Source organism: Elephantulus edwardii, unplaced genomic scaffold (assembly GCF_000299155.1).
Source record: "Elephantulus edwardii isolate Elephantulus edwardi_28Jun2011 unplaced genomic scaffold, EleEdw1.0 scaffold00018, whole genome shotgun sequence".
Classification (NCBI taxonomy): Eukaryota; Metazoa; Chordata; class Mammalia; order Macroscelidea; family Macroscelididae; genus Elephantulus; species Elephantulus edwardii.
In genome coordinates, this window is record NW_006399768.1 from 2,179,611 (window position 1) to 2,189,735 (window position 10,125).

At 37.4% G+C, this 10,125-nt stretch overlaps 1 pseudogene; it reads left to right on the plus strand.

Moving 5' to 3' along the window:
- The first annotated feature begins 1,154 nt into the window (after positions 1–1,154).
- Positions 1,155–1,798, plus strand: LOC102844406 (annotated as a pseudogene).
- The last annotated feature ends 8,327 nt before the right edge of the window (positions 1,799–10,125 follow it).

The window sequence follows — 10,125 nt, forward strand, 5'->3', positions numbered from 1 at the left end:
ATTTTTGGCTATTTTAACTGTGTCTCTTTATTTTTAATTACTTACAATCTGGACTCTACATCCAGTACTATATCTAACCATGTTCCTCTATTTGTTATAGGATTGTTAAACACTTGGAATTCCAAAAATGAATGACTAACTCTGCATCCTGTTGTTGTTGTTGTTATGTGCTGTCGAATTGCCTGCGACTCATAGCAACCCTATCTACAGCAGCTATAAACCCTGCCTTGTCCTGAACCAGTCTCACTAATTCCAACACACCAATCTCCACTGCATTGTGCCAGTTAGTGTGAATCCATCTCATCCAGGTTCTTTCTCTCTTGCATGGTCCCTCCATCCTTCCAAGCATGATGTCGTCCTCCAAAGGCTGGTCTCTCCCGGCCACATGCCTAAAGTATGTGAGACAGAGCTTCAAAATCCTAGCCTCTAAGGAGAGACTTGGTTTAAGCATCCTAGCCTGTTTTAACCTGGGATCTCCACTGAAACCTATGCAAAAGAAGCTAAGAAAACCTTTAGTCTATAAAATCTGAATTTAAAAACTATCTTAAGAATATCTTTGAGGCATTAAGAAAAGATCAGTTGAGTTGTGGGATGACATCAAGAATATCACCCATGAAGAAAGCAAAAGCTCATTACAAAGGCAGGGGAGAAAGAAAAGACCAAGAAAGATGTCAGAGACACTCTGAAAAAGGCACTAGCTCATTGAGAGGCCAAACAAAAGGAAGAAATGTTTAAATAAAGTAGATGAACAAAAGATTCAAAGAGCACTTGAGCAGACAAAGCAAATTATTAGAACGGTTTGTGCAAAGAACTGGAGTCAGAAAATCAAAAGGGAAGAACTCACACAGCATTTATCAAGCAGAAAGAACTTAAAAATAAATTCAAGCCTTGAGTTGAAATGCTGAAGGATGCAATAGGCAAAATTTTAAATGATCTGGAATATCACCACAAGAAGATGCTGGTAATAGCCAAAGCCATTATATTAGAAAGAATTCGTTGAAACAGAATCATTTCAGGAAGGGGCATATTAAAAAGAGCCAATGATAATGAGGAAAGAACTTCAAGCTACACTGAAGACAGTAGCAAAAATTAAGGCCCAAGGAATTTCTGGGATATCAAATGACATGTTTTGACAAGTAGATTCAACTGTAGATATGCTTATTAGTCTGTGCCAAGAAATTTGGAAGATATCTCCTGGCCAACTAGCAGAAAGAGATCAATATTTTTCCCCATTCCCAATAAATATACTACAACAGAATGTGGAAAATCCAGGGATTAATTGCAGTGTTGTGAGTGAAGTAAGATATGTATCAGGTACCACTACACTTACAGATTGCTTGTGGAGGTTTACTGACGAGAACACTTAGGAAACAGTGTTAAAATCAGCTGTAATGGTTGTCATAGCTACCAGGAATCTACTAAGCAGATCACCTTGAAGATATTGTTGCCATTTTCCCTCTTAAACATGCGAATACTCCCTCAGTCAAACTGAGAAGGTAATATCGATGTGTCTTTTCCCCTGGAACTAAACAGTACCCTCTTCAAGGCCTCAAGCAATGAAAGCAAGCTGATTGGACAATACCAACAGCAAATGGATAGTCTGAAAAATGACAACAAATACTCTTTATTTGTAGTTGTTAACCATTAAGGGACCTTAGAAACTAATTTCATTTGGCAGCAAGTGGACCAGGGGTTCAAGTGTGTAGGTGGCATTATCACCAAGGCCAGCATCAAGGATGTACTGGACAGTGAAGAATATTTGCTGCTCTATCAAAAGCAATTTCTGGAATATGAATAGTCTGAGCAGAACCCTGTTAGAACAAGGGAATGAGTTGGTGAATCTCACATTAAAATGCCCTACCCATTATGGAGCCACCATCACCTACTCAGGACCCACCCTGGTTGCTTGCCTAGACTTGGGCTCAAGAATGAGAAGCAGCAGTACCAGGGCTTGGGGTGTTCAAAGACGAGCTCTGTAAGCAGGGCTGAACTTACAGAACTACAGAGGGAAAATTAAATGCAGACTTTGCTCTTTGGGAAAGGAGTATAGCAGGTCTTCTATTAGTCATGTCTTATGCTCCTCAGAAATGTGTGGACAGGTGAGTGTGTGTGCGGGGGTTGGGGGGGTTTGCATCCTTATCAGCAGTTATTTCTGTTCTGTGCAAGACAAAGAGAATAGATTTTAAAAGGTCCATTTAAATACTCTTATGATACAATAAAACAGTGAGTTAGAGGATAAAAAAATATTATACAAGAACAATGGTCTTTAGAAGTATCCTTTGTGAGAGTTTTAGCATTAAATACATATAGTCTGTGACTTATTCATAGCTACAAAGGACAACCTACAGAGTGTATGGAACAGAAATTCGAAGCATGTCTGTTCTGCACATAACAAAACCTACAACTGCATATTGAAGAATTAGTCAAGATATTGTTTGAAGAAATTTCCTTATACCCCTTTTTAAAAAATGTTGGTTTTCATAAATGTAATGCTAGTAAATGAATTAATTACTGTATTTATAATTAAATATATTTTAGCCCTTCAAAAACCAAACAAACAAACACAAAAAAAACCCCACACAAATCCACAACACTGTTAGAACAGTATATTAACAGAGAACTGCCAAATTTTAGGCTGGATTTAGAAGAGGCCATGGTACCATGGATATCATTGCTGAAGTCAGATGGATCTTTGTTGAAAGATGATACCAGAAGAATGTCTGGTTTTTTGTGTTGGTTTTTTTTTACTATGCAAAAGCATTTGTGTAAATCATAATACATTATTCTGACATTGGGAAGAATGTGAATCCAAAACACTTGTGATCATGGAAAACCTACAACTAGATCAAGAGGTAATTAGGTGAAAAGAGCAAGGAAATACTGCATGGCTTAAAATCATGAAAGATTCAGTATGGCTATATCCATTTTCATATTTGGTCAGTCTGTCTGTTGAGAAAATAATTTTGAGAAGATGGGATTTGTTAAGAAAAATGTGTCATCAGGTGAAATATTCAGAAACAATCCATGTTATACAGATGACACAACCTTTCTTGCTGTGAAAAGGACTTGAACCCCTTGTTGCAGAAGATCAAACACTATAGCCTCCAATATGAAGTACATCTCAACAGGAAAATAAATATCCTCAACTTTATTGGCATCTTGATACATAGAGAAAAGACGGAAGTTGTAAATGATTTCACATCACTTGGATATACAATCAAAATTCTTGGTATGAGTACTCAAGAGATCAGAAGATGTGTTGCACTGGGAAAATCTGGTAAAGGACTTCTCCTGGTTGGGGGTTTTCCTCTCCCTCATTGACCCTCCACCCTTCCCAACATCATGTTCCTTTCCAAGGAATAGTACCTCTTAGCAACATGTCTAAGGTATGTGAGGCTAAGCCTCGTCATTCTTGCCTCCAAAACTCCAAGACATATTTGTTTATTCTCTTGGTTGGCCATGGGATTTTTAGTGTTCTCCAAAAGCACAGCTCTAATGCCTCAATTCCTGTTTTGTCATCCTTAATCATTGTTCAGATCTCAGATGAATATCTAGTAATTGGAAAGATTATTGCCTGAATCAGACACACCTTAGTCCTCAAACTGACATCAGTACTCCTCAATAATTTGGAAAAGTCCCTAACTGAAGATTTTCCTAGTGAAATGTGTCTCCCTACTTCCTTACTGCTTGTGCCAAGAGTATTAATTTTGAATCCAAGCAAGAGGAAGCTGTTGACAGCTTCAATTTCCTCTCCAACCATCATGATATGGTCTATGGGTCCAGTGATAAAAATCTTTGTTTTCTTGATATTGATATGCAATCCATATTGAAGGCTGCATTCCTTGATCTTCTGCAACAAGTCCTTCAAGTCCTCCTCACTTTCAGGAAGTAAGGTTGTGTCATCTGCATAATACAGATATTGATGAGTCTCCCTCCAATCCTGATGTCACATTTCCCTTCAGAGTCCAGCTTCTCAGATAATTTGCTCAGTGTGTAGATTGAAAAAAATTATGGAAATAGAATACAATCATAATGCATTTCCTTCCCAATTCTAAATCATGCCATGCAGTGCTTCCCTGCTCTATTTGCACAACAGCCTCATGATAAAGGTATAGGTTCCTCATGAGCACAATCAAGTGCTCTGGAATTCCAATTCTCTCAATGTTAGCCACAACTTGTCATGATCCACACAGTTAAATGCCTTTGTATGGTCAAGAAAGCACAATAGACATTCTTCTGATATTCCTACTTTCAGCCAAAATCCAACTGATATCAGCAGTGATATCCCTGGTGTGACAATCTCTTCTAAACTTTGCTTGAACTTCTGGCAGTTCTATATCTATGTACTGTTGCAGCTGTTTTTGAATGATCTTCGTAAGTATTTTGCTTGCATGTGATAAAAAAAAATTATATTGTTCGACTATTTCCACATACAGATGAATCACACTTCTTCGGAATGGGAACAAAGTATTGATCTCTTCCAAGCCATTGGTCAGACAGCCATCCTCTAAATATCCTGGCATTCACTGGTGAGATCTTGTTTACAATTAGCTTGGGTGGAAAGTCTCTCGTGTAGGTAAACTCTATGTGGTGTGCAGAACATTGCATTTAAATGTCAGTCTGGTTCTACACGTGAATGAGCCTTTAGCTTCGTGAAGTTGGAGCCTGGTGGGTTAATGTTTGTAATTTACTTGAAAGCTAGAGTAAACTATTCGGGTATTTCCAATTTTTTAGCAGTCAATTATTGATTGTGTGTATACAGAACACTGTTCTTGGTGGTGCAGCACTTGTCTGTCAGTTTGCTATACTGAGATTACTTGGAGTTGCTGTGATACTGAAATCTGTGCCACTGGTGTCTCAGATTCCAAAAAGGTTTGTTTGCCATTTTGGATGGGTTTTGGGGGAGCTTCCTGATTAAGACAGTCTAGGAAGCAGGATAGGCCATCAATAAAAAGCTTTTGAAAATCTTACAAACCTTAAACAGGATGGTTTTAGTAGTGTAGTGGTTAAGCCCAGATAGGAAGTCAGTTGAAATGAAAAAAAAATTATCTCTCTGAGAATTACCAAATCTTAAAGTCTAGTAAAAAATATTAACTTGCAATAGGCTCATTGCTATATTATACTCCAGGAACTTGTCTTACAATAATTTTGGATCTGAAAAAGAAGAGTTTCTGAATTTTAAAGTCATCTTTAAATTTAAGTTAAAATACTTGTTAAATCTGTTAAAATTGATATAGAGGGCCCAATGCCTTTCCTACAAGATGTTACATGGAGTTTTGCAAAGTGTTTATTCTTTTGCCTATTAGGGAGGTCTGGTTACCTAGTGTATAAGTATTTGAACTACCATCTCAAAGGCAAATTATATGAATACACCATATACTTCAAAAAATAAAAATTAAAATATCTCCTGTGATTTACAGCCTTTGAAAATTCAGTGGTGACTCAGACATAAGTTGATTCTTACTTGATGACACATAACAACATCAATTGTCTCTTATTCCAGTTTGTATATGTACCATAGTTCAAATCAATAGTGTTATTATATTCTTTTATCTCACATTTTAAGTGTATAACCAATGTGAACTTTTTAACATCTATGATGTGAAGCTAGTGATAGAAAATCAAATATTTGTGAGATTCAAAAACCAAAGAATCATATCCAGTAAAGATGTTTTCTACATTACCAAAGCAAAACGATTCAATTCTGTGATTATCATATTTCATCTAAAAGATGCTGCCCTGGATGTCCTCACCAAGTTGTGCCAAGAAATCTGGAGAACAGCCACTTGGATAACTGACTGGAAGAGATCTATATTTGCTTGCATCCCAAAGAAGGTTGACCCAACAGAGTATGGAAACTATAGAACAGCATCATTGATTTCATATGTAAGCAAGATTCTACTGAAGATCATCCAAAAATGACTGGAACAGCACATCAGCAGAGGACTGCCAGAAGTCCAGGCTGCGTTTAGAAGGGGTTGTGGTACTAGGGGCATTGTAGCTGACATTAGATGGATCTTGGCTGAAAGCAGAGAATACTAAAGGAATGCCTATCTGTGCTTGATTAACTATGCAAAGGCATTTGACTGTGTGGATCATAACAAACTGTGGCTGTCTCTGAGAAGACTGGGAATCCCACGAGTGATCTTGCCAATGCAAAACCTATACTTGGACCAAGAGTCAGTCATTAGAACACAGCAAAGAAACACTGCACGGTTCAAAACTGGGAAGAGCATGTGCCAGGGATGTGTCCTGTCTCCATACCTTTTTAACTTGTATGCACAACAGATTATCTGGGAAGCTGGGCTCTGTGAGGAGAATATGGTGTCAGGATTAGTGGAAGCTCTATCAACAATCTCCGTTATGCAGATGACACAACCCTGCCTGCTGAAATTGAGGAGGACCTGAAGAGCTTGCTGCAGAGGGTCAAGGACTGCAGCCTCCAATATGGATTGAGGCTCAATGTCAAGAAGACAAAGATTCTCACCGCTGGACCAATTGGAAGCATCAGGATGGATAGCGAAGAGAATAAGATTGTTTACAGTTTCAGTTTGCTTGAATCCACAGTCAACACTCTTGGCACCAGTAGCCAGGAAATTAAAAGATCTATTGCAATGGGAAAGTCTGTTGTTAGAGACCTCTCCAAAGTACTGAAGAACAATGGTGTCTCTCTGGAGACTAAGGTGCATCTGATACAGGTCATGAGCTTTGCAATCACTTGTTATGCATCAGAAGTTGGACAATGACTAAGGAGGATAGAAGAAGAATTGATGCCTTTGAGCTGTGGTGCTGGAGAAGAGTATTGAGGGTACCATGGACTGCTAGGAAAACAACCAGGTTCATCCTAGAGAGGGTTAGACAAGGAGACTCCTTGAAGCTTCTCCTGACATACTTTGGGCACGTTGTAAGGAGGGACGGGTCCTTGGAGAGGGACATCATACCTGGTAGGGTGGAGGTACAACACAGGAGGGGAAGACCCTCTATAAGATGAATTGATTAAGTTACTGGGGTAATCGAGATGGGTGTTTCGGAGACAGTGTGATTGGCACAGGACAGAGCAGAGTTTAGGGCTGTTGTGCGTAGGGTCATTATGATTCGTAAGTGACGCGATGACACATAACAACAACAACAACAAAGTAAGCAACATTAATCAGGTCAACAGGCACACAAAAAAAGAAGAAGACGACACTGCAAAATTTATTTGTCATTTAATATCTTCCAAAATTTCCAAAGTTCTGTATTTCAATACTCAAGGGCATGGGACTTTATGCAGACAAGTTACTTTTTTTTTTTTTGTTATCGTTCACAGAGGTTGGCATCTTATGAAATTGAAATTGTCTGTTTTTCTTTGTATGACATACAAACACACATATTTTATATTTCATTTGAAACATAGACATAAAGAATTAAGCTATATACTGAATCTCCTGAAGTAAATATTATTAAAATATTTAATAAAGCAATAGTCAATGGTTTTGATAAATCGGGTGTCATGGAAGGACACTTCCACATTTTGAGAACTTACACCAGTTAATAATAATCTTTCAAAATTGAGGAGGTATTATGCTATTTTTACTGAGTAATATCTATGTCTGTATCTGTATCTGTATCTGTATCTATACTTATACCTATATCTATATCATATATCTCTGTCTCTGTGTCTGTCTATCTCTGTATCTATATATCTTACAGGCTCTTGCTCATACTTGATTTCATGAATCCTGTGTCTTCCAATTCCTTTTGGTACAATAACGCTATATACTCTTTCCATCTTCTTTTAATACTTCCTAGATCATTTAATATTATGCCCAAAATATCCTTAAGTATTGTAACTCGAGGTTTGAATTTGTTTCTAAGTTCCTTGAGCTTAAGAAATACTGAGAATTTTGGCCCCTTTGATTTTCTCACTCCAGATCTTTTCACATTTCTTTATATTTATAGTACTTTACTTTGTCTTCCTGCACTGCCCCTTGGAATCCTCTTTTCAGCTCATTAATATTTTGACTGTTCCCTCTGCTTTGGCTTCTCAACAATCTAGTGCAACATTTAGATTCTCTTCTGATATCCATTCTGGTCTTTTCTTCCTGCTCTGTCGTTGTAATGACCTTTTATATTCTTCCTGGATGATATTTTTGATATCTTCCCACGACTCATCTGGACTTCACTCATTAGTGATCAAGGCCTCAAACCTGTTTCTGAGATGGTTTTGAAATTTAGGTGGGATAGACTCAAGGTCATATTTTTGTGTCATGGATGTGATTTTTTTTTTAGCTTCAGCTTGAACGTGCATGTGAATAGTTGTTGGTCTGTACCACAATCAGCACCTAGCCTAGTTTTCACAGCTAATATTGAGCTTCTCCAGCAATTCTATCTGCAGATATAATCAATCCCATCAAAACGCTTGTATAACTTTCATTGTTTCTCTAAGTTCATAGAGTTTCTGTAAGCAAGCTATTTTGGAAGTGAATCTCTCCTCCTTCCAAGTATGTTTTAATCTAGGAGCTCTATATGCTTTTAAAAATAATTTCAATGAAGAGTTATGCGGGGGAAAAGAACTTTAAATCAGCAATAATCATCTTCTCCATGTTTCTGTTCTGTGCCTTCAAGTCAGGACTGATGCATAGCTGACCATCTAGCATATTTTCAGAGGCAGTAACTCACGTAGGAGGTGTTGGCCTGTCATTCTCCTGAGAAGCAACTGATGGATCTAGACAGCACACCTTCAAGTTGGCTGTACTACTCCTTACCAGTAGGCTAGCTACCAGAGCTTCCTAATGGTTTTATAAGAGCTCAAATTATAGTCTTTAAAAAAAAACCAACTCAGTTATACAGTTAAAAGGTTTATAAGAACAAAAAAACTGACCCTAATGCTATATATATCTCACTATACATCACAGGCAACGCAATGGCACATAATAACAAAAGCATACTATATTGGTTAGTTTTGTGTTTTTGTTTTTGGTTTTTTTTTAATTTAAGCCTCATATTTAGAGTCAACAAGACCTCAGAGAGGGCCTTTGTATTTAAAAGTCAGATGTTACTATATTTTGGAGGAACATTCTTGTAAGTGGTACAGCACTCTTATGTCAATTTGCTGTACTGAGGTAATCTGGGGTTGCTGTGATGCCAAACCTTGTGGCATTGGGATGTAAAATGCCATACTTGTTACCCATGGTGGACAGTGTTTGGTGCTGCTCCCATTTTAAGATAGGTTGGCAACAGAATGGCATCCATATCCTAAAGAACATGTGTCTGGAAACACAATAAGCTTTGAAAATGAGGATGGTTATGGAAAAGCTCCAGGCCTTTTGTTAGAGGGTTACTCTGAGTCTTGTTCAACTCAATGACAAACAACAAAAACAACAACAACAACAACGATATATATAAGGCAATAAATTCCTTAAAATTAGAACTGATATTTTCATTTTAAGATATATGAATAAAAAATAAAAACCATATATTTATAAACTTAATATGAATGTTTAAGTGGTATTGTGAAAATTTAAATAGCGTTGTGGTAAATTAATATTATGCATGTTAAATACATATTGCAAAGATCAACATTAGTTTGAAAATAAACCAAAAACTAGTTATTCCTCTAAGTTGGGAAAAAACAACCCTCCACCACAAACTGTAAAATAATATAATTCCAAAATTACAACAAAACTAAATACCAATATAAACACTTTACATGAATATGGAAACAAAATACAGACTGGACAGGAGAAGATCTCCAAAAGACTTTCATTTCCCACAACTAGTAGAAGCAAAGTTTCCAGAAGTTGTGGCCACAGTTCATGGCCACTAAGCAGCCTGATCCTGCTTGCATATCATTCAAAGAGACTTCAAAGGTCTGTTTGTATAGTTTGAGCCTCTGCTTGAGGAAGATACCTTCAGATGGCCTGCTTATCAAGGAGCCAAGAAAGAAAGAAATGAACTGTCCTCATAACTGTATGTTATGATCTACACAGTCAAACGCCTTTGCATAATCAAGGAAACACAGATATACATTCCTCTAGTATTCCCTGCTTTCAGCTAAGATCCATTTAACATTAGGTACAATATCCCTAGTACCACAACTCCTTCTAAACCCAGCCTGGACTTCCGGCAGTTCTCTGCTAATGG